Below are 27,520 nucleotides of genomic sequence, written 5' to 3' on the forward strand. Positions count from 1 at the left end.
ATGGGGAGACCGGAAGAGATAGCTAGGGCTCTGGGATTATTATTAATAGTGATTTCTCATTTTACACGGGTTGCTTCCCTTGTCATTTACAGACAGCGTTTACCTACATTATCTCATCTAGTTTTCAAATTCAATGTAGGGTCCAAGACTATTTTGATTCCTGTCCTATGAAGGAATAAAGAAACTGGACCTAAGAGAGTCCAGGTGATTGGTTCAAGGTCATGAACTAGAAAGAAGCAGAGCAGGATCTTCCCAATGCTTGGTCCAGCCCTCTTTTCACTTGAGCAGAGTTGTTCCTCCAGCTGTCCTGTGAAATGCTGTGACGGTGGCTCTCGGAAGGCGGTGTTGGTGGCGATAAAGAAGCGGCTGTGGTCTGGGAGGTGAAAGGTTCCAGGAGCTTGACAGGAGGCAGTGGCCTCTCTACCCCCAAGAGGCAGGTGATGCTTCTCACGGGGAATCCCCATAAATGTTTGATGTATAAATGAATGACTGAGTAATGGAGTGACCAGATCTCAGCTTTCCCGATTCCTAGTCAAATGTACTGCCCAGGACACCACTCTCATTCCAGCAGTTTTTCATTGATCCGAAAATGTAAAAATCAGTCTTCAGACCTTAAAAATAAACCCACCCATGGGCCTTTTGCTGAGAGGAAATACAAGAAGCAGTGTGGGAGTTGGGGGGAGAGGGAAGAGATTTTCAAGGTAGGGACTTGAAGCAGGGACTTGCCTGGCCCTGTGGTCGAAGGGCATCCAGCACAAGGAGCTGCCCTTGGTGCTTCCCTGGCAGCCGCATGTCTGGGGACAGGGAGACGAGAGCCAATCCCGTCCTTTCTGTAGGGCCCGTTGGACATGTAGCCTTGGTGTCCAGCCAGAGCCCAGGCTTCAGAACGGAGGAGGACCGCTAAGCAGGAAATGCGGCTGCCTCATTCCAAATCTCTTCTGAATTTCATTTGTGACAAACCACTCTTCATAAACCTCAGAACTGCCCATCGTCACCGGGGTGAGGGAAGCAATGCTGCTGAGAGGGAAAAACAATTAGAAATACAATTAGTGTTATAAAAGCAGGTCATAAATATTTGAGTTCTCTCTCTGGAGAGGAGGGACAAGATGACAGCTCATAATTCCTTGTATTGACAAAAGAGGAAACAGTCCATGAAACTGGTCATTTGCCTGGGCATTTTATCTATCAGACCCAAGAGTCAGAACAAGGGAAGCATGAATGATTGGATTAGCTGCCCAGCCTTTATGTGATTTTGCAGCATCAGCAATACGCAATGACTGCAACCCTCAGATGTGGGCATGCACACGCGCGCGCACACACACACACGCCAGCACAGTGGACACGCTCCCACACAGCTAGGCAGAGGTGACCATGGGCTCAGACACTCCCATTCAACAGCAGAGGAGGATGAACTTCTCCACCAAGGTCAGATGTAGAAAAACATAAGGATCCTCCCTTGGAGTTCTTCCTCTGCATCCTTGGAGGAGAATGACAGAGCCCGGGGCATCCTCTAACATCCCATCTTCCTCTCAAGGGCCCAACCCCTTGTGATGCCCTTTGAGTTGGTGTCATGTGTGCCTCGGCCTCTCCTTCCAAGCGTCCATTTGGTTGTTCCTTGGGTGGTCTTGGCTCCACGACATGCTGGATGAAGCAAGGCCTGTTCATCTGGTAACCCCAGCCCCTCCAGTGCCTGGCTTCTCACTTAAACTCTCTGGAGCTCCGGGGCGCCTCCATGCCCCGGGTGGGGAAGATGGGGGGTGGGCATGGGGATTGCAAGTGCCCTGAGCTGTGTGGGACCCAGGCCCCCCCTGCAGGCATATGCAACCACCTGGCACCTATGCCCACCAGCAGGAAGCAGAGCTCGCATTGCTGGGGGCACTGTGCCAGCATGGCAGATGGGCATGTGTGTCAGCCGCCAAGGGACCTCAGCTAGGATCCAAATAGGCCTGCATTTTTGGAGGGCAGGACATTCTCTCCTTTGCTTCCCTTTAACGCAAGACAAGCTGATGAAACCATCTATCTGTGTATCGCCTTGGTTCCTGGATGCATGTAACTCCACTTACCCCCATTACTGGGGAGGATGAAAGGATGGATGGGGCACACTGGCCCCTTTCAGTGTTCATATACACCTACCTATGTTCTGGGCATGTGCACCCCTGTACCGAGAGGCATGGGATCCCGGAATTGACTTGCTGGGAATTTTCTTTGGCTTTCTGACAAATAATTGCCAGCTTGATTACCTGAAAGTGGTGGGAAGCTCACTGCCTCACGGACAGCTCCTCCTTTGCTGGCTAAGAGTAGTTGTTGGACAATTTTATTCCATAATACAAAATCTGCATCCAGATTAATTCCGGCTCTGCCCTGGAGCAACTGAGAACAAATCTGCCTTCTCTTCCTATACGACAGCCTTCAAATATTTTAAACCAATGCTCATATCCCTGAAGAATCTTTGCTTCTCTAGGCTAAGTACTTCCCATCCGTTCAGTTCCTACAGTCATACCTTGAGTGACATAAGACCCAGATTGCTCGTTAGGATTGCATAGTGGATTGTTAAAAAAAGCAACAGGTGCTGAATTCAGACCTAGCTGAGTGTGAATCACCCTCATTCAGTGGAGTTGACTGAATGGAGACCTGGTATTTGCCGTCGGAGCTGCCATCTTGCAATTCAGTTACCCACACGTTTGGGTTAAATAGCATGTACTGAACTGTTACTCTATGATAAGGGATCTATCCTTATTAAAAGTAGGTATTATTACTTCTGTTTTAGAAATTAAAAAAACTGGTACGTAGAGGTGACTTAGCTTCCTGCGGATCATACAGCCAGTCTATGAAAAGCAAGGTGATGAACCTATCATGGTTTTTGTTTCCAAGTCAAGTACGTGTCCATGACTGGAGATTGAGTGGGATACTGGAAATACATATGATGTGCATATGTAAGTATATCCGTCCATGGTGGAAGGCCATCTTGTCAACAAGAACACTCCTGAAGCAGGGGTATGTGCAGGGGTAGGAGTGATGGAAGGGGCCCTTCACCCTTTCCTCTCTGTACCCTTTTTCTGTGTTTTTAAGTGTTTTTAAGACTACAGTATCTTCAAGTTATTCTCATGTATTTGAAACACACATAAAATGATTTAGACTGTGTCTTCAAGTTGGTTAAAGTCCAATGGATGAGCCAAAATATACTTAAGAATAAATTCCCAAGTGTCAGAGGCAGTGTGGCCTGATGGCTAAGAGCATGGACCTTGGGGCTCTGGAGCCTGGATCCCAGTCACAACTCTACCACTTGTGGGCTCTGTGACCTTGGACAAGTTAATCAATCTCTTCGTTCCTCCATTGCCTCGTCTGTAAAATGGGGATAACAATTTTTAGTACACATCTCATAGGATATGTTTGTCAAGAACAAAGAGCTTCAGTCTTTTTTGGATTGAGGTATACTTTATATATGGTACAATTAACCCTTTTCAGTGTACAGTTTTATGAGTTTTGACATGTAAAGTCATGTAAAGTCATGTAATCACTACCACAATAAAAATACAGGACAGTTCCATCAACCCTCCATATATCTCTTGAGTCCCTTTTCATTCAATCACCTTCCCATCCTCAACTCCTGGCAACTACTGATCTGTTTTTTTTTTTTTTTTTTTTTTTTTGCGGTACGCAGGCCTCCCACTGCTGTGGCCTCTCCCGTTGCAGAGCACAGGCTCCGGACGCGCAGGCTCAGCGGCCATGGCTCACGGGCCCAGCTGCTTCGCAGCATGTGGGATCTTCCCGGACCGGGGCACGAACCCGTGTCCCCTGCATCGGCAGGCAGACTCTCAACCACTGCGCCACCAGGGAAGCCCCCTGATCTGTTTTCTGTTCCTATAGTTTGCCTTTCCCAGAGTATCCTGTGAATATAACTATACAGTATGTAGCCTTCTGGGTCTGGCTGTTTCACTTAACATAATATTTGAGACTCACTCATGCTGTCGTATATGTCAGCAATTCATTTTTGTCATTGCCGAGTAGGAGTCCATTGTATGGCTGTACTACAGTTTTACACCCATTCACTAGATGAAGGACCTTGGGTTCTTTCCAGTTTTGGGTGATCATGAATAAACTTCTCTACACATTCACATACAGGCTGCGTGTATATGTCAGTTCATTTCATATGGTAAATACTTAGATTGGAATTGCTAGATCATTTGCAAGTATATATTTAACTTTATAAGAGACTGCCAAACCGTTTTCCAAAATGGCTGTATCATTCCACATTCTCACCCACAATGATAGAGAGTCCTCCTTGTCGTATATCCTCCCCAGCACTTGGTATCATCACTCATTCATTCATTTATAATTTTAGCCATTCTAATAGGTATGCAGAGTTATCTCACTTTAGAACATGGAGCATCTTTTCATGTGATTGTTTGCCATCTGTGTATCTTTTTTTGGTGAAATGTCTGTTGCTCATTTTTAAGAAATGGGAGGTTTATTTTCTTATTGTTGAGTTTTGAAAGCTCTTTATGTAGTCCTGATTCAAGTCCTTTGGCAGATACGTGTTTTGGAAATATTTTCTCCTTGTCTGTGGCTTGTCTTTTAAGTCTTTCAAGAATGTCTTTTGGGGCTTCCCTGGTGGTGCAGTGGTTGGGAATCTGCCTGCCAACGCAGGGGACACGGGTTCGAGCCCTGGTCCGGGAGGATCCCACATGCCGCGGAGCGGCTGGGCCCGTGAGACACAACTAGTGAGCCTGTGCTCTGGAGTCCACGAGCCACAACTACTGAGCCTGCGTGCCACAATTACTGAAGCCCATGTGCCTAGAGCCCGTGCTCCGCAACAAGAGAAGCCACCGCAACGAGAGGCCTGCGCACCGCAGCGAAGGGTAGCCCCCGCTCGCTGCAACTAGGGGAAGCCCACGAGCAGCAATGACGACCCAACATAGCCAAAAAATAAATTAATTAAATTAAATTAATTTTAAAAAAAGAATGTCTTTTAAAGAGAAGTTTTTAGCATTGATAAAATCCAATTTGTCAATTTTCTCCTTTATGGGTCATGATTTTGGTGTTACCTAAAGTCACAATTTTTTTTTTTTATATTTCTGTCTAAAGGTTTTATAGCTCTAAAAGTTTACTTTAGCTTTTACTTTCCTTTTGGGGTAAAATTTTGTATATGGTGTGAGGGAAGGTTAAGGCCTCTGGTGCCACGGCTGCTGTTGGACTCCTTGGATCCTCCTTCGTCCTCTTGGCCAGGCTGTTTGTATTCTTTAGAGAGTTTTGACATAACGCCTGTGCTAGTATATATAACTCTGCTTAACTAGGCTGGCCTCTGCTGCCCTGGGCATCTCTTAGACTCAAGCGGGACAGAGTTGCAATCTTTCCAAGCCACTCAGTAATTATTTCCCACTCAGAACACAAAGCATGCTAAGAGCTAGAAGTTGCTTAGTGTGCAGGCTGCCTGGGGGTTGGGACATGTCCATTGAGAGATGTGCTGGGTCTAGCTTAGTCACACATAAGCCATGGATTGTAGCCTTGAGAGTTGGTTGGTCGCACTGCACATTGGGCTTCGGCCCTGGGCCTTTGGGTGTGACCATCTGAGGAGAGCTGCCGACCAACGAATCCTGAGGTTCTGAGAGGTGGATGGGTAGCAGGCGAGGTGAGTGCAGTCTAAGTCTCTGAGAAAATACGTGCCAGTGGAGCAAACACAAGAGTCTCTTATCAGTAGCTGATTTTCACTCTCTCCCTTTCCTGATCGTAAAGACGAACAGCAGTTCTACAGCACCTGGGAAATGCCTGTGGTGCCAATATGCCCTTGTCTCTGCACTCATCTTACCACATCACACCTTTCCCTTCTGTGCCAGTGTCTGGAGCAGGGGAGTGGTGGGGGGAGGGGAGGAAGGAAGGAAGAGTGGTTCAGGCTGAAGGCAGAGCTTCAAGGCTTTGAAGTGTGAACTCAGCGAGGGCTCCAGATGTTCACATTTCTGCTCAAGGCACCAAAACAAGATTCAGCAGCCTGAGCTCAGGCAAAGGAAAACAGAACCAACAGAGTCCCTAGCCTGAAAATATTCCTGGAAAATTCCTTTGTCCCTATCCTCCTGCCTCTGACCCAGATAGAAGAGCCCAAAAGAGATGGTACAACCTCCTTTGGTTACTATCTCAAGTGTCAACCTTGATTTAGGCATTTTGGTATCAGTACTGGTATTTAGGCATATGGGATCTATGCAAAGGGAGTTAGCTGGTGGGCAGAGGCAGGAAGTGGGATCAGGAAGGGGCCAGAGATAGGGTGGAGGTGGGGATGGAGGGATCGGGAAATGAGAAATCCAAGTGTTGATGCTCTAACACTTCCGGGATTCCAAGCAGAGAAGGTCTCACTTCGGAGCAGGCAACTCAGGGGTTCTGCTAGTTCCCTTGGCCAAATTACCGAATTCCCCTGGGCTGCTGCATTTCATTTGTAAAAGAGAGGAGTTAACACTTTCCCCCCTCAACTACCACCACTAAGGGTGCTTGACCCAGAACTTGCTCTAAGTGATCCAGGAACTAGATTTGCCCTCTCAAGGCCTTCATTAATTTCTGTGTTAAAATAAAGGGTTAGATGAGATGATTTCTCTGATTCCTTTCAGGAGCTTACCTTCTATGATTTCATTTTATTTTTTAAATTTAAAAAAGTTTGTATTTAAGTATAGTTGATTTATACCTTCTATGACTATAATTTTTATTTTTTTATTCTAAGCCTAAAAATTCCTGAAGAGCTATTAGACTGGGTAAAGTTACTGGAGAAGTGCTCCACTGGTGCTGAGAGAAGGATGAGAAGATGCAGCCTTAGATTATAGTGAAGGGATAGAATTTGAACTGTGACTTCCCCACTTTTCTGCTTCTCTTTATCTTACACATCTTTCAAGACGCTTAGCTCAAGGCCCATATGGTCTGGGAGGCCTTCCAGTACCAGCTCGGTAAATGCACTCTTTTGTAAATATAATCTGTGTGTGCAGCACAGTTTGAGCTGTATTAATTAATTCATTAATGTACTTACTTATACTGCCTTGTGCCAAAGTGGAGTTATGGTGGCTTACACAGATATGTGAAACAGAGTGAGATAATATATATTAGAAGCAAATGGGAAAGGAAAATATGAAAACAAAGGAAGAAATATCACACGGGATCAGGAATGAGGCTAATATAAGCATAAAGAGCTTGAAATCCTAAGCACCTACTACTGGTAACCAGGTAACCAGGGCCTGAGTTTAGAATCTAAACTCAGGGTTTTGGGCAGCCAACCTGGGCAAGGTAATGTGATCAGTCTCACAATTACAGTGTCTGTAAGATGGGAGAACAAAAGGAAGGAAGGAGGGAAGGAGGGGAGAGGAGGGGAAAGGAGGGGTTGGAGAAAGGAGGGGAGGAGAGGGAAAGGGAGGGAGGAAAGAATGGAGATGGGGAGGAAAAAAGGAAAGAAGATTGTTTAGGAGAAACCCAACTTTCCCAATGCTGACCCAGGAAGGCGCTTTCCTGGGGGCCTTCCTCGGGAGAGCTCTACCGAATGAACATCGTGACCTGATGATCAAGGTCCTCAACAACAGCCTCACAGGAGATGCAGCGCCTCACTTTTTTAGGTTGCTCCCCATAACATCATCCTCCACACAGACCAAACTTTAACTCAGGAAAATAGGAGAGCAGAAGGACATGGTCCAGGAGACAGCTCTCTGCTCACCTGGTTTAATCCTGGGGCCGATTCGTTGTTCATGTTTCCAGAGGGAGGGAGGGACCACACATCCTTCAGGCACTTTTATGCATTTTCTTTCTCTCAGCTGGGCTTTTGATGGACACTGCATGGCAGTGAGTTTGAGACTATATTCCCTGCCAAATACCTAAAGTGCAGCTATTGGGTTGCCAATTAATATGGACCCATATGCCTTACAAACACACAAACTGTTAGAATCTGTCAACCCTGGGGTAGGGCTGTCATTCTATTATGAAAATTGATGCACCTACCCAGGAGCTGGGCTGGATCACAGGGCCACCCCCTCGGCTCTGAGCTAAGCTGAAGGGCTTTGCAGGGTGATTGATCCCCTCCTAGGCCGAGCGTGTCTGTACTATAGGATGGAGTGATTTCTCCAGGAACGGAAACCCTCTGATTCTGCCCTTCCTAAAACGAGAGGCTTTGTCTATGTGATTTCCAAGTTCCCTTCTGGCCCAAACATTGCTAATTCCAGAAGGAAAATGCTTCATGGGAGGAGGGCTGTTAAACACTGGAGTGGTCTGCCATTGGAACGGAGAAATTGCCTGCCTCAGAGATGCAGAGTCCTGTGCGATCTGGGGTAAATTGGAACAGATCTGCCTGGAGGCAGGGAGCTGGACAGGATTGGCCTCTGGAATGTTTATCAAGGTGTCCCAGCAGTGGGTATTCAGCTGGCTTACTGTCTTGTCTCATAAGTGTGTACGACCTGCTTGTGTCATTTGTATCCTCCGGGCTCATGCCTCCCTCCTCCTGGGGGGGACGTGCATGTGGACTGTGGTCCATGTTGATCTTGCCCCTCCCCCATTAGCAGCTGCAGCACCGGAGCCCCCTCTTCAGAGTCTTTCCTGGGAAATGTATTAGGCAGCACAGCACTCTGCTCATAAAAATACAATAAATGGCCCGGCAAGTGGTCGGCAGCATAATGACTCCAACCCAGCGGCGTTCTTGGAAGGGCCTCTTCAGAAGCAAAGCTGAGAAGACTTAAAGGAAATCTTTGGGGGTAACTAGGTTTCTGGAAAGCAGGAACTTCTTAAATCATGGAGAGTCAGAAAGGACCTGGTCTCTAAATCATACATCAGGCCAGGCTGAGCCCCGAAGGCCCCTCTGTTGCCCACCTCCCCACTCCTTGGAGGGCTGTTGGCCGTGAAGCAGCCCCTCTTTAAAAACATTTTTTTTCCACATCTTTATTGGAGTAAAATTGCTTTACAATGGGGTGTTAGTTTCTGCTGTATAACAAAGTGAATCAGCTATACGTATACATATATCCCCATATCCCCTCCCTCTTGTGTCTCCCTCCCACCCTCCCTATCCCACCCCTCTAGGTGGTCACAAAGCACAGAGCTGATCTCCCTGAGCCATGTGGCTGCTTCCCACTAGCTGTCTATCTTACATTTAGTACTGTATATAAGTCCATGCCACTCTCTCACTTCGTCCCAGCTTACCCTTCTCCCTCCCCATGTCCTCAAGTCCATTCTCTACGTCTGTGTCTTTATTCCTGTCCTGTCCCTAGGTTCTTCAGAACCTTTTTTTTTTTTTCTTAGATTCCATATATATGTGTTAGCATAGGGTATTTGCTTTTCTCTTTCTGACTTACTGTACTCTGTATGACAGACTCTAGGTCCATCTACCTCACTACAAATAACTCAGTTTCATTCCTTTCTATGGCTGAGTAATATTCCATTGTATATATGGGCCACATCTTCTTTCATCTTCATTCATCTGTCGATGGACACTTAGGTTGCTTCTATGTCCCGGCTATTGTAAATAGTGGGCAGCCCCTCTTTTCACGTTCATGTGTTACATTCAGCCCTCTAGAGACCCACCCTGACCCACATGAGAAAACCCTGGTCACTGAGAGGCCCAGGGAGGCTGAGGTAAGAAGCGGCTTTCCTGCCTGGTGTGGGACACTACCAGCTGGATAGATGGCTTTTTGTTTGGGTGGCACATGGGTGAGGGGTTCATGGCAGCAGAAGAATGGCTGTGATAACTGAACAAAAATGCCTTTCAGCCTCGTGATCCCTTGTCAAGGACTGAAAGGAAAACTTCCAACCTACTTCCTTCTAATTCCCCGAAGTCCCTTCCCCCCTCTCGCTAGTATTTAGGCCTCAAAAGTAGTTGAAAGCCTGGCCGGCGCCTAGTAGGAGGGATGATGCTGGCTTACCTTCTTTCTTGGTGCCCCGCCCTCCAACCCTTCCCCACGTCCTCTTAAATGGAGAGGGAAGTAAACTCACCTCTGTTCTCTGGGCTCCCGGAGTCCCAGCTCCCACCCCACTCCTTCCCTTGGGGGTTACGTGGGGGGCCCGAGCCGAAGGGCCTGAACTGAAAGGCCCACTCCTACCAGCACGGCCTGCGAGCTGGGGCAGGTAGCAGTTAAGGAGTGAAAAGCAATCAGGGGATTCTGGGGCCTCTGTGGCACGCAGACCTTCAGGGCATTCAGGGAAAGTAGATTAAAAAAAAGAAGAAGAAATCTTTTTCCAGATAAGAGAGGCCTTTAAAGAGGCCAAAGAAAGGGAAAACCAGCCCCCCACGCCTTTGATCACAGGGGATCGTAATTACTCAGATATTGATTGGGATAATAATTTTGCCAAAACTCCAGAGAGGGAGAGATATTCCTCCCGGTATTTTGCTTTGGCAGGATTTGCTGAGCTCTCCTGTGAAGTCAAAGTCAATTTGGAGCCCTGGGCCTGACCTGGAAGCCTGCAAAATGGGAGGTGGAGGCCTTTTCCCCCAAGAGTGGGTATGGTACCTGCCCCGGTGCACTGCCCTCCCTCCCTGGACTGTTCCCACTGCACTAATTAGCATGATCAAGGCTGTTATTAATAACCTCCGGGGCCTACCAGAGTGGAACAGAGGCAAGGACTGAAGCTGGCCCCCTCCGCCTGGACTCCAGAATCTTCTTCAGTAGTTTCCTACCTCCCTCCTGCAAGCCTCCTCTCTCAGATTAACCCCTGAGCTATACTCCTGTCGTGTGCATGCAGGCATGTGCACACGCACATGTACATGCCCTACCTACGCTTCAGCCGCACCGGTTTTACCCACAATCCCACGTGTCCCCACCCAGCACACACAGCATAGGATTACAGGCTCTGGCTTTGGGGTCAGACGGACCTGAATTCAAGTCCTACTCGGCCACTTACTAGCCCTGCAATCCTGAGCATGTCCCTTTACCTGTCAGAGCCTCAGGACTATTAGTAGAATGGAAATATTAGTAGCACCTGTCTCCCCTTGCATGGCTGTTGAGAGAGCGGATTAAATGAGATGATGTGAAACATTGGAGGAAGCAATCAATGCAAATAGCAGCCATTGCTATTGTTTTTCTCCAGACCTTCTCCAAGATTTTGCACGGATCATTGTTTCTGCAAGAATTTCTCACATCAGAGCTGCAAGGCTCTTCTCAATCTTCCAGGCCCGGCCTACACCCCAGCTTTGTCCCATCCAGTGCCACTCTCTCCTTTTTGCTTCCACTGCAGCTGCCTGTATCTCGTAGAGCTGTTATCATGCTTGCTTTGAGATCTGATTTTGAATTGGAGGAAGGCAGGGATTGTCTTCTTCATCTTTTTCTCTCCTTTGCTCCAATACCGGAATTTAGTACTCTACACACCTTAAATATAGTAGGTCTGCAATACATTTTTGTCTAGCTTTCAAAATAATAGATACCCTTTAGTGAGCAATTACTATGTGCCTCTTTCTTTTCCTTCTCCCATTTAATCCTCACACCAGCCCTATGAAATATTATGACTTCCTTTTTACAGATGTGGAAAGTAATGCTCTGGAGAGATTAAGTCACTGGCTGATCACAGAGCTGATGAGTGGCTGAGCATTGCTCTAGCCCAAGACTGTCTGTTTCCAAAGCCCCTAGTTATATACGACTAGGCTAAACCCGGCACATCTTTCACGGGACGTATCCCAACCCCCAGGCAGCCTGCACACTAAGCAACTTCCAGCTCTTATCATGCTTTGTGCTTTGAGTGGGAAAAGAGCTACTGAGTAGCTTGGAAAGATTGCAACTCCATTTTGCTTGAGTCTAAGAAATGCCCAGGGCAGCAGAGGCCAGCCTAGTTAAGCAGGGATATAAATATTAGCACAAGCGTTACACGAAAGGTCTTTAAAGAATACAAACAGCCTGGCGGAGGGGAAGATGGAGAATCCAAGGAGTCTGACAGCAGCTGTTGCATCAGATGCACTTTGAGGAATATGGTGTGAAATGCCAGGAAGTCTGCCTGTCAAGGATGGACTCCTCAGATATATCCAGGCTGACAGAAGGCAGGGGAGAAGGTTGGTTCCGACAGAAAGAAAGTGCTGATCGTGAGCTGAGGAACCAGTGGAGACCTGGCATTAGAGCTGTAGAAGACAGGAAAGATGGAGACGAGGGGACACATCACCATAAAAGACTGGCAATGCGAATAGTGATGATGATGATGATGACGATGATGAAGATATTGATTGAGGATGTGCTTGCTTTGTGCCCAGTACTGCTTGATGTACAAAGTGATCAGCTGTCCAGTCTCAGCAACATAAACATGATTCTCTCAGAATGCAAGGGCACTCCTTTTCAATCTTTCTCTACTGCTGACACCCCAGAGAACTCTAACCTTTTATTATTCTCTCAACAGGGATTTATTCTCTGCCTCATCTGTGTTTGCCACCAGGATGGATTCTGGGGAGATGAATGAAACTTGTGCTCCAACCTGGAGGACCTCACAGTCTCATGAGGGACAGGACACATAAATAACTACAATGCAGTGGGATGCAGAGAGGTATATTCAAGTGTTCTGAGAAACGGAAGCAAGACTCCAGAGAGAACAGGCAATATTTGAGCTGAGATGACTTTTAAGAATGGGAGGATTCAAGTAGGTAGAGTGTGAAGCAGGAGGCATCGTGGGTAGAAGAAGCAGGCTGGGGAAAGCTTGGAGGTGTGAAAATATAAGGTGTGTTCAAGATGGGCTTAACAGAGACCCCCCGTGTGTCTAGAGTTGGGGTATGTGAGAAGTTGCAGTAGATGAGGTCTGAGGGATATGGTGGGTATGTGGTCACTTGAGGCCACCAAGAAAACTGTTCTCTTGCTCTCTGTACATCCCCTTACTGGCCAGTGCCTGCATACCTACACCTTGCTCACATGACTGACCTTGCTACATACTTGCTCCCGCCCAGGTAGTGATTGTTCTAATCTTTAGATCAGCATTTCTCCACCATCATAGCTTATCAAAGGGGCAGTAAGGGGCATGCCCCTGTGCCAGTTTGCCTGGTAACCGATGAGTCAACATGATGTCAAGTCCCCCTATAACTGGTAACCTGCCTGCCGGTGTGTCACTCCAGCACTTTGCTTCAGACATGTAAGCTCCCCCATCCATTAAACCATTGATGTCTCTGTCACTGACTTTGGGCTCTTTCTTTAGTCTTGAAGCTGGGCAAGTACAAGGCTTGTAGGCCTGTGGGGTACAGCCCAACAATGGGACAAAATTGTGAAGAAATCTTTGAAAGACATGTTGCTGAATCAATCAGCAGATTTATTTACTGAGCATGTCCTATGCGCCAAGTATGGAATCCAGCACTGGACTCTAATGGCAAGCAAAGCCGAGTCAGTCTCTGTTTCCTCCATAGGATGGCCATATATCCCAGGTTTCTTCTTGTCCTGGAATAGTTACTACTAGCACTCCTTTGACTTTCAAAAGTGTTTCTGTTTACACTATAAATTATATGGTCATGCTAACTATATACCTTCAGCCCAGTGCAGAAAGACAGACATTAATCAATCATCCAAATATATAACTTCAAATTGTGCTAGGTACTAGGAAGGAAAGGTACAGAGTGCTGTTACAGTGGGCACTGGGGAGCAGCTCCGGTCTCCAAAGGAATTTAGACTTCTCTTCAGGCAAAGACATAGAAGGTTTTTAAGTTGGAGATCAGATCTCAGTTTTAGAAGTCATGGGATTTCTATGTTTGTTGAAGATTTCTCTCTCTCTCTCTCTCTTTAAAATCTCCCAGTTATTAACAATAGGAATTGAAACAAAAACAACAGTTTTCATTGTATAGCACTTCACATTATAAATGAACTTTCACAGGTATGTTTTCTCATCAGAGGGGGAGAGTAGAAAGTGCAAAGAATCAGATGAAGCTAACTTTCTGTCTTTGCTCTGCCTCCAAGCAGCTGCCTGCCTGGGCAAGTTCCTTCATCTGACTATGCCTCAGTTTTCACATCCTTAGAAAGGGGATGCTCTAATTCAAAAAGATATATGCACCCCAGTGTTCATAGCAGCACTATTTCCAATAACCAAGACATGGAAGCAACCCAAATGCCCGTCGACAAACAATTGACTTAAGAAGATGTGGTATGCATATACAATGGAATATTACTCAGCCATAGAAAAGAATGATGTATTGCCATTTCCAGCAACATGGATGGACTTAGAGAATATTACACTTAGTAAAATAAGTCAGACAGAGAATGACAAAATACCATATGATATCACATATATGGAATCTAAGAAATAATACAAATGAATCTATATACAAAACAGAAACAGACTCACAGACATAGAAAACAAACTAATGGCTACCAAATGGGACAGGGAGGTGGGGAGGGAAAAACTAGGAGTTTGGGATTAGCAGATACAAACTATTACACATAGAAGAGATAAGCAACAGGGATATACTATATAGCACAGGGAATTATATGCAGTATTTTACAATAACCTATAATGGAATATAATTTGCAAACCAAACAAACAAAACCCAAACAAACTGAATCACTATGCTGTACACCTAAAACTAACACAATATTGTAAATCAACTATACTTCAAGAAATGTTCATAGATCTGCATGCCAAGAAAGGTCAATTTTAATGTACGATAATTTTTTAATAAACTAAATATTTTGAAAATATTAAAAAAAAGAAGGAAGAGAGTGGTCTTCCCCACATACATGTGATTGGGAGGATCAGAAGTCATGTAAATGAATTGGCTAGCACAGTGCTTGGCACATAATAGGTTTTCGAAAAATGCTACCAACTATTATTAGTTTTTCTGAGCTTGTGGACACTTGAAGGGAAAAAACTGATGGTGTTTCAACCACCAGAAGGAAATTGAGCTGGAAAGTTCCTGGTAGTCCATTGGTTAGGACTCTGAGCTTTCACTGCTGTCGGAAGTCAATATCTGGTTGGGGAACTAAGATCCCACAAGCCCCGCGATATGGCCAAAAACAGAAAAAAAAAAAAAAAATTGACAAACGTCCCACTCTGGAGGCAGATGTTGGTTACCGGGAAGGCTATGCATGCCTGGGGACAATGGGTATGTGGGAAATCCCTGCAAGGTCCCTTCAATTTCGCTACGAACCCAAAACTGCTCTTAAAAAGACAGTAATGAAACAAACACACAAAGACACACATAAATGAACATCCCTTCTCTTCAGTTGGACTCTCCTTGGCCCTTAAGGACCAGAACCTGCTTGCCTGACGGGCTAAGAAGAAGGGAAGAGAGAAGTAAATTTCCAGACCCAAGCTGTGCTGCCTTCAGCTGTCCTGAATGTCTGGAAATCAGACAGTGCAGCCTTGACAACAGTATACTTGGTCCCATCTTTTCTCCTTCTGTGGCTGGCATGTGACCCCCTTGGTAGTGATGGATGGCTCTTGAGAGCAGGGATGCAGGCAGGGGTGGGTGGGGCAGGCTAGCTGGGGTTGAACAAAGGAGCCAGGAGCCTGTGTGAGGGTGAGGAAAGGGTGAACTCTGCAGCCCAGTCACAGTTTCAGAGCTGGAAGTATTTTAACCACGTCCATCCAAGTCTGCCACTGGGAACTCTTAGAGTATGCATCTCATTTTCCCTCTGATTTGCCCCTGGTGTTGTTCTGCTGTGTGTTTGCTGGGACTGCCTTAACAAAGTACCACAGGCTGTGTGGCTTAAACAATAGAAATTGCTTTACTCACAGCTCTGGAGGCTAGAAGTCTGAGATCAAAGTGTCCGCAGCCTTTTTCTTCCGCAGCCTCTCTCCCTGGCTCGTAGGTGGCCGTCTTGTCTCTGTGTCTCCACGTGGTCTCTCCTCTATGTGTGTCTGTGTCCTGATTTCCTCTTTTTGTTTTGTTTTGTTTTGTTTTGCGGTACGCGGGCCTCTCACTGCTGTGGCCTCTCCCGTTACGGAGCACGGGCTCCGCACGCGCAGGCTCAGAGGCCATGGCTCACGGGCCCAGCCACTCCGCGGCATGTGGGATCTTCCCGGACCGGGGCACGAACCCGTGTCCCCTGCATCGGCAGGCGGACTCTCAACCACTGCGCCATAGGGGAAGCCCCTGATTTCCTCTTTTTGTGATACCAGTCATAATTGGATTGATGTCCACCCTAATGACCTCATTTAACCTTAATTACCTCTTTAGAGACCCCAAATCTCCAAATACAGTCACATTCTGGGCTGCTGACTGGGGCAGGGGGTGCGGTTAGGCCTTCAACATATGAATTTGTTAGTGGGGAGGGATTCCGTCTCCAATATACAACTAGGCAAGTTGCATCTTTGTCTTAGTCTCTTGGGAGAAAGAAAAGCGGGTTGGATGACCTTCTGGGCATAGTTCCTTGGAGAGGAGTGAAACTGGGAACCTGCTAGATTTTTGAAGCAGGCAGGCCAGGCAGAGGTTTGGAGATGGTAGCAGCCTGTGCAGATGGCAGAGTTTTCCGAATAAATGGTGATTTTCTTCCTTGGTGACTTCCCAAGGCCACTGAGGCCTGACAATTCTGGCAGGGAAACCAAATTTAAATGAGTCTCTTTCACGTCTGCCTGAGGGGTAGGCATTAGTTAGGCAACTAACCACATGACCTGTTTCCTGTGTTCTGCACACGTAGAAGGGGGTCGTGAAGAAGCACAGTCATCGATCCAGAGCTACCTTCTACCTAGACAGAAGACAAACACAAACCCTGAGCAAACCAACGGGGAAAGTAGAGCAAGGGGGGCTGAATTCCTCCACCCTGTGAGCACGACAGTGGAGGGAGCCTGTGGACCTCAGGGTAAGAGGCAGGCTCACTCAGGAAAGGCTTCTGACATGGTCATGAGAAGCACGATAGAATGTGAGAACTGGAACAGTGTTTCTAATTTTAGTTCAACTCCTATATTCTCAGACAGAAAACTGAGGCTCAGGGTGGTTCTAAGGTGGCTTGAGGTTCTAAGCTCATGAACAAGGAAGCCAGGAGTAGAATTCAGGTTCCCTCCCTCTGTGTTGTGTTGCTCTTACAATTACACTGGAACGGGAGAGGGAAAGGACCAACTGAAAAAGATGTCAGAGGCAGGGAGTAGGGAGAGTGGATTTTATGGATGGGGCCATATTGAGGAGAAGTGAAAAATTGGGCAGATAAGTTTGTGGAGGGCCAGGAGGCCAAAGACCTTGAAGGTTGAGTGGACAAAATTTTTTTTTTCATAATTGGCAACAAGGGACAGAGGGATAGACTTCCTCTAACTACCTCCCAGGGTTTCTGCTGATACGACTTGCAAAAAAGATTATTCTGCAAACACCCCACCTTTAAATCAGAAGCCCAGAGTGTGTCAACTTGTTGAATTCACCCAGCATGGTAACCTGGACCAGAAATTGTGAGCTCCCTGTTCCACGTTAAGAGATAAGGCATAAGGTCCCAGACCTTGTGGACTCTGCAATGGAGCCTCTTATTTTGTAGCCTGGACAGAGCTTAGGACCCTTGCTACACACAAGTGAATTCCCATTGGCCCAGTCTCACCCTGCCCTTTCTTTATGCCTGTATCTTGGGTAGGACCCCATGGGTTCCTTGAAGCTGCAGCCTTGTGTATGTGGATGCTGGATGGGCACAGAGAGGAAGGGAGAGGGCGAGGAGCCTGCTGAGGAGGCCGAGAGGATACAAGGCCTGAAGGTGACCAGCTGCTTGCTGTCATTGCCTTGTTGGTATTGCAGAAACAGGGCTCCAGCACCAGGGGGAGGATGTCAGGGTCAAGAACTGCAAATTGTAAACCACGGTGAAGTGAGATGAATCAATCTTTAGTGACCTAATAGACAGGAGGAAAGCCTGCTAATAGGAGGCTTAAACAGAGGCTCCCAGGATGTGCGGGGCTGCAGGAGATCACGGCCAGTCCAGCTCTGTCCAGTCGGACAAGCAGGCTCGGGTGCGTTTGGTCTTATGTTTGTCAGGGAGTGGACCAGGCCAACTGGGACCAGCATCTCCACAGCCACCCTAAGAGGTCAGGTTTGAAGAGGGTTCCCTGGTGCAAGTCTGTGATTTTTTACTGTAGTCCTGAACCTTGGAGAGGAAAGCACCCCTTCCGTTTACGTGGTTTTCATTCTTCTCTGATTATAATACGTTTGCTATTGGAAATATAGAAAACGTACAGAAAAAGGTAGGATATCATTCACAGTCACACTACCAAAGATCATTACTGTTAATATTTCAGAGGATTTCCTTCCAATCTGTTTTTTTCTATGTATACAAATTTCAAAGTAAAATTGGGATTACTTATTATATCTGCATTTTAATAATCTTTTTTCACTTAAGATTATATCATGAGCCTATTCCCATCCTATTAAATATTATTCTATTTTATTTTAAAATTTATTTAATTTATTTATTATTTATTTATTTTGGCTGCGCTGCATCTTAGTTGAGGCACGTGGGATATTTTAGTTGAGGCATGCGAACTCTTAGTTGCAGCATGCATGCGGAATCTAGATCCCTGAGCAGGGAACAAACCTGGGCCCCCTGCATTGGGAGCGTGGAGTCTTACGCACTGGACCACAAGGGAAGTCCCTATTCTATTTTAAAAAACAGGTTCATAGTATTTAATTCTGTGGATGTAAATATATCTGATCAACTATCGTTAGATATTTAGATTGCTTACCAGTTTGCACCATTGTAAATACTACTGCAATGAACATCTTTGTATCACAATAGTATTTGATCACATTTCTGATGATTTCCTTAGGGAACCTTCCTAGAAGTGGAGTCAGTGTTTCAAAGGCTCTTGTTGCACGTTGGCTAACTGCCCTCCTCACCCCTTCACCTGAAATGTTATACCAATTTGCACTCCCATTAATCAGTGCTCATTTCACTGCCCACTTGCCAACACTGAATTATTATATTCTTTCAAGTGGAAGGTCATCTTTCCAGAGTCATGCTCCCCTTACTGATGAGCTTCAAACATGGCAGCTAACTTCTTTGTGTTTATTGGCAGAGCTCCGTAAATTCACATGTGAGGAGAGTCAGAAAACTTGGGAAGGAAAGAACATTTGATCTACAGGCAGCGTTAGGTGCTGGGGAGGGAAAGAGGGGACCCGTGTATGAGGTGGGGCTTGATTCCTGCTTTTCCAAAAACCCAAAGTCTGTTGAACTGCTATACAAAGCCCCTCCTGCCCGGAACTGCTCCCGGGCTGATCAGGAAATGAGAGAACAAAGCAAGCTGAGACAAAGGCAGTCTTAGTGGTCTGGAAGTCCAGCGACCTGCAAAGCCCCTGACGCTAAGCAGAAATGAAAACATTAATGGTGAGACACCCAAAGAAAATGTATTCCATATGCACAGGCCGCTGGCAGCAAAGGAATACAAATGCACTTGGACTTTAGCCAGGGAAGCAGAAGCAGGAGCAGAAGCCTATAACTTTGGACTTGCTTTCTAGCACCCTCAGGTCAGTTTCAGCTGAAGGTACTTGGGGTGCTGAAATTGACCTTCTTCCTGACTCCAGTGACGTATAAACATATCAGTATTGCAACTTATTTTAGATAATGGCCAGAGACACCATTTATTGGGGAAGCCCAATAGAGGATCAGGTGCCTATCTACTCACGCTAGTTGCTTTTATGGAACACATGTAAGCCTCAGAGCAGTTCTGTGAAGCAGGAATCATCATCCCCATATCCCAGATGAGAAAACTGATGCACAACGAGATTAAGCCACTTGCTTAATTTATCAGAGTGGCAGAACCTGGATCTTAAATCAGGACTCGCTGGCCCACTGCCTGTATTCTTGCCACCCTGTCTGGGTGGGGCCTGGTTTCCAGACTCCTGGGTGTGGAGATGGGGGTAGGAGAGCCTGTGCAGTCCAAGAGCCAGAAAGGCTAGGCCTTGCAGCCTTGGGAAGCCTGGCCACCCAGGCTGATGTGAGGTGACAGGCTCCTTACTTGGTTTACCACACCCTGCCAGTGGTGATGTAGCAGAGGGAAGAGTGAGCATTCTTAGGGTGATAAATGGCCAGGGGGTCTTGGCATGTCCTTCCCATGGCAGTTGAGCCAAGTCCTTCTGGCCAGGACATTCCCAGAAAGCACCTTGGTGGTGGGTGAGTAGCTGGTGAGCTAATCCACACTTTCCCTGATGTGAAAAGCCACAAGCATGGAATTCCTGGGAGACAAGCCGGCAAAGAAATAGTCCCGGTGTCCACGGGAGGGTTGCAACCGGCCAGTCATCAGACTCCAGGCTGCGGCTGGGAGAATCGCTCTTCCTGTATCTGACTTCTCTTGATTCCTCCGGCCTGTCTTACGGATGGATTCTGTGGGTGGCAGGGAGCGGAGTCCATGTAGAAAGAAAGAGAAGGAATTATTCCTAAGGAATCTCTGGGAGACCTGGAAATTGGCTAGTTCCCAGCCAACCCCTAACTTCCCTTCTCATTAGGCCCTCCTCAAACTCCCCCAAATTCTCCCACTGCAACATATGTCTTGCTGACCAAGGAGAACTCTTAGTGCTGACTCCTGCTTTTGCTGGAAAAACACTGGACAGACAAGAATAGGATTTTTTTTTTTTCCTATTTAGAAAAACAAAGCAAGACAAAAAAACAAAGCACAAATCTTTTCAGTTAAGTGCTGGGGGATTGACTGCTCAGGGCAAAATGGGGGATGGTTATTGTCTAGCTGAGAAGCCCCAGGGTCTGCTAGTCCAGTGTGGGATTAGTTGTGCGTAGAAGGTTTTGCATCCATGGTTTTGCTCGATCTCTGTACCCAGATTCTGAGGCTCTAAGGTTTGGTGCACATAGAGGATAATAATGTTAGCATTTACCGAGTCCTGCCATGCGTGAGTCATAGGTGTTAAGTGCTAGGTGTGTTGCCCTATTTAATTCTCTGGATGTTGCCTTGGGGTATATGCCCATTCTGTAGATGGAGACATTGAGGTTTAGAGAGGTGTGTGGCTTCTTTGTGATTATGTTTAGTCAGGGCCAGAGCTGGGGCTCAAACCAGGCAATCCCAGACCAGAGTGCACACTCTCAACCTCTACCCTCTGTTATTCTGCTTCCTGGGGATCAAGGGCTTATGCTCCAGGAAGGAATACATAATTTTTTTCTCTTGGTCCTTGAGTATTGCAAATAAATACCCATGACAAGGCCTCTGGGAGGGGCTCTCAAGTCAGCTCAATGTGCTTAAAAAGGATCTATAAGACAGGTGGTCCAAGGCAGGGTACTGGCTTGTCTGCTTTTGTTCTTGATGAGTAAACAGCCTCAAGAGGGGTTACTCCAATGGGTATCATGTCCACCCTGTCCCCACCACAGAGTCTAACTGTGAGTAGATTTGAGAGGGAAATCCTTGTTTGGCTGAAGTAGGAGGAATCATAAAAACACACTGGGCTTTATCTGCACAGTTAGATGGATGGGGACGATGGATAGATGCCAGAGGAAGCCTGGATGTGAGAATCTGGCAGACAGAGATGGATGTGAAGAAACACAGGGAGTGAGAGAAAAGCAAAAGGCAAAAAGCCACATGCATGGGTGGAGAGAGATGCTTTGGAGTGGCCGGGAGATGGGGAAGCAGCAGGGGCTGGGCTGCTGCCAGTACAGAGGAAAGGGAGAGGCGAGCCTGACTGGCTCTGGGATTGGAGTTGAGGGGACCATGGCCCCTTGGGGTGACCCAAGGCTGAGAAACATCCAGTATAGAAAGAAGCTTGCTTCCTTCATGCCCAAGGCTGCCTGGAGAGAAGTAGGAAAGACTCATAGATGTAGAGTTGTGGTTCTCAAAGTGTGGTTCCTGGACTAGCCAATTCGGCATCACCTGGGAACTTGTTAGAAATGCACTTTTCAGGCCCTACATCAGACTCTCTGAATCAGAAACTCTGTGGCCCAGTTCAGCATCGTGTGTTTTCACAAGCCCATCAGGTGATTTTGACACACACTAAAGGCTGAGAACCAAGATGGTGTAGAGGGATTGGGGAGAATGAGGTGGTGAGAGCAAGAGGGCGTAGAATTCTAGAATCAAGTTCAAGTGTCAGAGGGAACAAAAGACAAAGAACAATCGTTTTGTGCTAGAGGGAAAAGGGAACAATGCCTGGGGATCGTGGAGGTCCATCAAAGGAGAGTGCAGTGCTGGCACGCGCTACCCTAAATCATTCTGGAAGAGGATGGGGCATGGAGGAAGGAGCGCAGGCTAGCAGAAAGCACACAGGCCAACCCAGGAATGAAACAGCCCCTTAAAGGGACAAGGAAGGGTTTTAATGGTGCTGGAGTTCTAACTGTCCTCCCCGGGAACTGGACCTCAAGTTTCCATCAACCTGGGGAACAGCATGAGTGCACAAAGGAGACAGTAGCAGGAGGGGCACTCAGAGATCAGATTGAGGGCTCCAGGAATGGTCTCCACTCCCATTTCCCTGTTGCCATGGTAGAAATTCAACCAAACTCTAACATGCCCAGAGATCCCTTTGTTTGGATATTAACCTTTTCCTCTTCCCTCACCAAGGGAGGCTCTGATAAGCTCTTAAGAACCAGGGTGTGGGTGACCAGAGTTACAGTATACAGAGTGATGTGTCACTGAACACAGGGCCCGGGCTTTGTACTGGTGCCGTCAGGAGAAGAAACATTCTCAGGGAAGGCAGGTGGGCTAATAATCCCAGCCTTCCAGGTCTCTGTTTGTATATAACCAGGGGATGAATGCCTCCTCCATCTTCACTGATTTTTATTTTATTTCGCTTTTATTTCACTTCTTTGTCCACTCTTGACATTGGAAGGAGATGGATGGTCTGGTAGCCAGAGACATTTCTCTCTGGATCCTTACTTACAGCTGATGCCATGACCCTCTGCACAAACAGCGTTTCCTGAGACCCCAGACCTCGGAGCAGCAGAGAAAGGCCCAGCTCCAGGCATCTCCTCATACTCACTTATTACTACAAAAACCTTATAATGGTCCAGGGAAACTTTTGCCTGGGTAAATAACCATTATTGTACTTACAATTCTGAAAATATTCACTTGAGGCCTTTTGAATGTAGATTCAAATCTTCTCTGGAGATTGTACTTGAAGAAAAGGCACTTTTATATGACTTTCCATTTGGATTAGCAGGCAGACCGCCTGGAAGCTTCTTAAGGGCCACACCTGGAGAACCACTGTGCTAGCAGACAGCATGGGTCGAGGCAAAGGCTGCTGCTCCTTTTAATAGATCAGGAGGGACTAGCTAATGATTTTGAGGAGGAAAAAAAAAACAACAACCCAACACTCAGTTGAAAGCAATCTCCATTAGTGCAGCACATGCAACACAACCGTGAACTATTGTGTTGATGGAAGAGACAAGCCATAAACTTCTCCCATTAAAGTTCTTGACTCACGGCATCAGGCAGAGACTAATGACTTAAAAATAATATGTGCAAATATCATCAGAATATACAGATAACCTGGGTTGTGGGCCCAGTAGGGAGCCAGTCTGGTGTCTTGGACAAAGAAGAGAGTACATTTAGGGGTTGGGGCAGGATTCATTTTGTACACAATGGGAATATTTTCTTTTCAATGAAAGGGAAGTACTCCAGAGACGCGAGAAGGGACTATATTTGCTCTGTGGGGCAGTTTGCAGGTTAAGGCTGAAACACCAGGAAAGGAAATTCAAGGAGACCCTCAGTGGAAGGTTCTGATTCCTAGTTGCTCAGAGCTGGCATCACTTGCAGGAAGGGTTCCGACCAGGCAAAGACCCTGGTTGGAAGGCGGTGAGTGCAGCCTGGACCCCAGATGGCTGCTGTCCTCCCTGCTCTGCTCCTTCTGGGGGAAGAGCTCCTTTTCTCTTTCCATCCTTATTCCCCTCTGTGGTCTCCTCTACTTTGGAAGACCTCAACCGGGCTCTGGAGCTGTCCTCGCTGCCTCTTTTTTGACTGTTTTTTCCTTCTCTATAAATAAGCTCACTTATCAAATCATCTGTCCTTTATCATTGAGGCAGCCCTTTAAATCTCGCCTTCCTGGATTAGCAGCTGAGAGGTGTTTCTTCCCCTTACCCCAACCATACCTCTCCAAACATGAAAACCACATGAAATCCAGTGCCTCCCCACTCACCCTCCCGTCAAACCCACCAAGGCACTTAGCCCCAGAGGGGAACCAGCTTAACCAAAGAGTGTTTTATTTGTGTATGTGTAAGAATTCATGTTTACTACAGAATAGCTTCTGCATCTTCCTCCTGCCAGCATGGGTTTCTTTTTCTAATGGGCATCCTCACCTCCGTGCTTCTTGGCTGTCTACTCTTTGCTCTACCCCTGCCCCAGCATCTTAGTCACCCGCAAACTCTAGTGACTCACAGAGGGCCATTAACTAATCTGAATAAGGGGATGGGGGAACCCTTGGTACCATCTTCAGGAGAAAGGAATGAACACGACTTCTAGGGATTTGGGGCCCCTGTTGAAGAAAAAAATAGCCTTTGATATGACCCAAGCTCATATTTTCTAAGCAACATGGCTGCCTGGGGTGACATTTGGCTCTAGGAACTGACCTCTTAGGAAACTGGGCCTGGCTGTCTGAATCTCAAACTTGCCTGCTTCACGTCTCCATCCTCCCACTCCTCGATGTTCTCCAAGGGGCAGAGTATCCACCTTGCTTTGAAGGAGAGCCATCAACCACTATGCAATCAGCAGTGTTTTACAGGAAAATCATACCTGAGTTTACACTGCCCTAAACTTGCTACAGGTGCTGCAGTGACCGGAGGATTAGGCCAGGGTTTTGCATTAATCCCACACCATTCCTCGTGCAGGTGGGGCCCTGACTTTGATCCTGACATCTGGGACCCCTATGCCCCGGGGCTCGGAAGCCTCCTGCAGGAGAATGCAGCGTCTAGAAACAGTCCCGGGAGGTTCTATGGGATCATTTTTCTCTATTTCTTCCCTGCCTGCCTCCCTCCCCAATTTTTTATTTTTTATTAACAAGGATGAAAGTAAATGTGAACTCGAAACAATAAGGCATGGAAAATCACAGAAATAACTTAATTAAGTTTTTAAAGATTTCCATGCTTGAATAAATTAGCCTTCCTGCAAATGTCACAATATTCAGAAAAAAAAATTGTAATCAATGGAGCACAATGCTTCCCTGCTCCTTATTTAAACGAAAACTTCATTGGTACGTTTCCTCTACCCCTGCTTCTCCCCTGCAGCTGCTGCTCCCTGGACCCCTGGGCTGCTCTGCTGTGGGCAAGGGCACCAGACTCTCACATCAGCATTCTGGCTACCGCTCCAAAGGATGGAGGGGAGCCTTGTGGGTGGGGCTGAGGGGTGGGAGGACCGGCAGGGAGATTGTTCTTTTTTGTTTTTGTTTTTGCGGTACGCGGGCCTCTCACTGTTGTGGCCTCTCCCGTTGCGGAGCACAGGCTCCGGACGCGCAGGCCCAGCGGCCATGGCTCACGGGCCCAGCCGCTCCGCGGCACGTGGGATCTTCCCGGACCGGGGCACGAACCCGTGTCCCCTGCATCGGCAGGCGGACTCTCAACCACTGCGCCACCAGGGAAGCCCAGGGAGATTGTTCTTGGTCAGAGTGAGGGCTTGTTGTGGTTCTGGTTCTCCTTTGAAAGGTAGCAAAACCTAATCTCTCTTTGGGGGATTAGGGAGCTCTTTCCTTTAGAGCCAGCAAGGGAGTGTGATGAGGGATCAGACCGCAGGGCCAGCGGGGAGAGGCTATTCCCCTTCCACCTCCTCCAGTGCTTTTCCCCCCCTTCCAGTCCTTTCCTCGTAGCCAGGGCTGCCTGAGACTGGAAGGGGTCACAGGGAGACAGGGCAAGAGAAAAAGAAGGATAGAGGGGAAAAGAGAGGGCCCAGCTGCCCTGCCTGTGACCACACAGACGGCTTTCCACAGCCATCAAGACAGAGGGCAGATGACTAGGCTAATGAGTACGTGCCGGTGTGCTGCTGCTTCCAACCTGGACTTGAGTAGTAAGTGACGTCATGCTAGCTGCCCAGCCCTACAATAATGCAGCTGTCAGGGTCCCGTGGGGAAAACTTGGGGAGAAATACAAGAAGCCTAAAAAGCAGCAAAAGGCCCAGTCAAGTGAAGGGAAATGGAATTACAGTAATGCTGAAAGCCGGCACACTGGAGAATTAAAACACTTTGTTTTGGAACCAGATTCGACTCAACCTGGGTTATTAAATTATTTACTGTTTGCATCTCCAGTAATGGGAGAGAGTAATGGGGGAAGCAGTCAGCCAGGGCAAAAATTGTTTTAATTATCAGGCATGTTTGGGGGCCAACCTGGATCTAGCCTGGTGCCCCCTGAGCATGGGGCTGAGTGAGGTGGAAATGGGATATTCCGTGTTTAATTAGATTAATCAGATCCGTTGGCTGTAATAACCCAGAGGCCAGTTACGTGAGGATCCTTCATACTTACCATGAGGGACGTCAGCCCATTGCCCAAGGGCGTTCCGTGACCCTCAACTGTTCTGCTTTGGTGAGAGTCACTGACTGCTACCCCAACCGCTGCAGCAACTTGCATCCTGCCAGCACCACTGGGTTTAGAGTGAGGGTGGTGACAGGCCTACAGGATGTGGCAAAGGGCCAAGGAAACAGAAGACTCTCTCAGTCCATCTTGGCCACTTTACTTTTTGGCAGTCTGGGATAAAGCAATGATGATTTCTGATACGTGCTATGAGTCAAGGCTTGTGATGAGCATTTTATTTTATTCTGAATTTTCATTCACTTTTATTTTGTTTTGGAGTTCTACTGGGTTGTCTTCAGACACCTTCCTTTCATATCTTAAACTGTATCGCAAGGGTGCTAGGGGAGAACCCGATAGTCTAGGGGATCCCAATGAAGTTTAGCACATAGTTAACGTAACGTTCCGGAGTATTTCTTTCTGAATATAGGAGTTACCCGTCCAGGCGAATGGAGGAAAATTTACACTTGAGGGTCCCTTGAATGACTGGAGTTCAAAAATTCTCAGCTCCTCCACCTTTGTTCCTCTTTTCCTGGGTTTGGAGGCCACCTGTCCAACAGGGTACACCTGCCTCTCTCTCTGCACGCGGATGGCTGGCTCCAGACCGCTGGAGGAGGAGGCTGAGCCGGAGGAAAAGAAGACTCGGCGCGTGGCCGGAGGGAGCGGGCGGGGGCGGGTGGGAGACTGGGATGGGCATTTTACGTACATCATTTTGTTTGATCTTCACAATAACCCTTCTTTTTTTTTTTTTTTTGCGGTAAGCGGGCCTCTCACTTTGTGGCCTCTCCCGTTGCGGAGCACAGGCTCCGGACGCGCAGGCTCAGCGGCCATGGCTCACGGGCCCAGCCGCTCCGCGGCACGTGGGATCTTCCCGGACCGGGGCACGAACCCGTGTCCCCTGCATCGGCAGGCGGACTCTCAACCACTGTGCCATCAAGGAAGCCCTGGAGTCTGAACTCTTGATGCTACTTCCTCAGGGCTGGTGGAGAAGGGGAAAGCAGGGATATGAGGCAGCAGGGGAGACTGCGGTGGTTCTGGTGCTCTTCTGATAGGTAGCAAAATAGAAACTCACTGTAGGGGCTGGAAGTTGGAAGTTGGGGGCAACCAGCTTAGGAAGTAGTTCAAAGATGCCTGTTGACGGACTGGTCAACCTAAGGCAGCTGAGGAAGAGGGTCTGCCCTCCTAACTCGAGGTCCTGGGTAGCCTTGTTCAAGGCAGGCACTTGGAGAACCCAGGTCAGGACTAAGTGT

The sequence above is a fragment of the Pseudorca crassidens genome, chromosome 9, assembly GCF_039906515.1.
Source record: "Pseudorca crassidens isolate mPseCra1 chromosome 9, mPseCra1.hap1, whole genome shotgun sequence".
In the NCBI taxonomy this organism is placed as follows: domain Eukaryota; kingdom Metazoa; phylum Chordata; class Mammalia; order Artiodactyla; family Delphinidae; genus Pseudorca; species Pseudorca crassidens.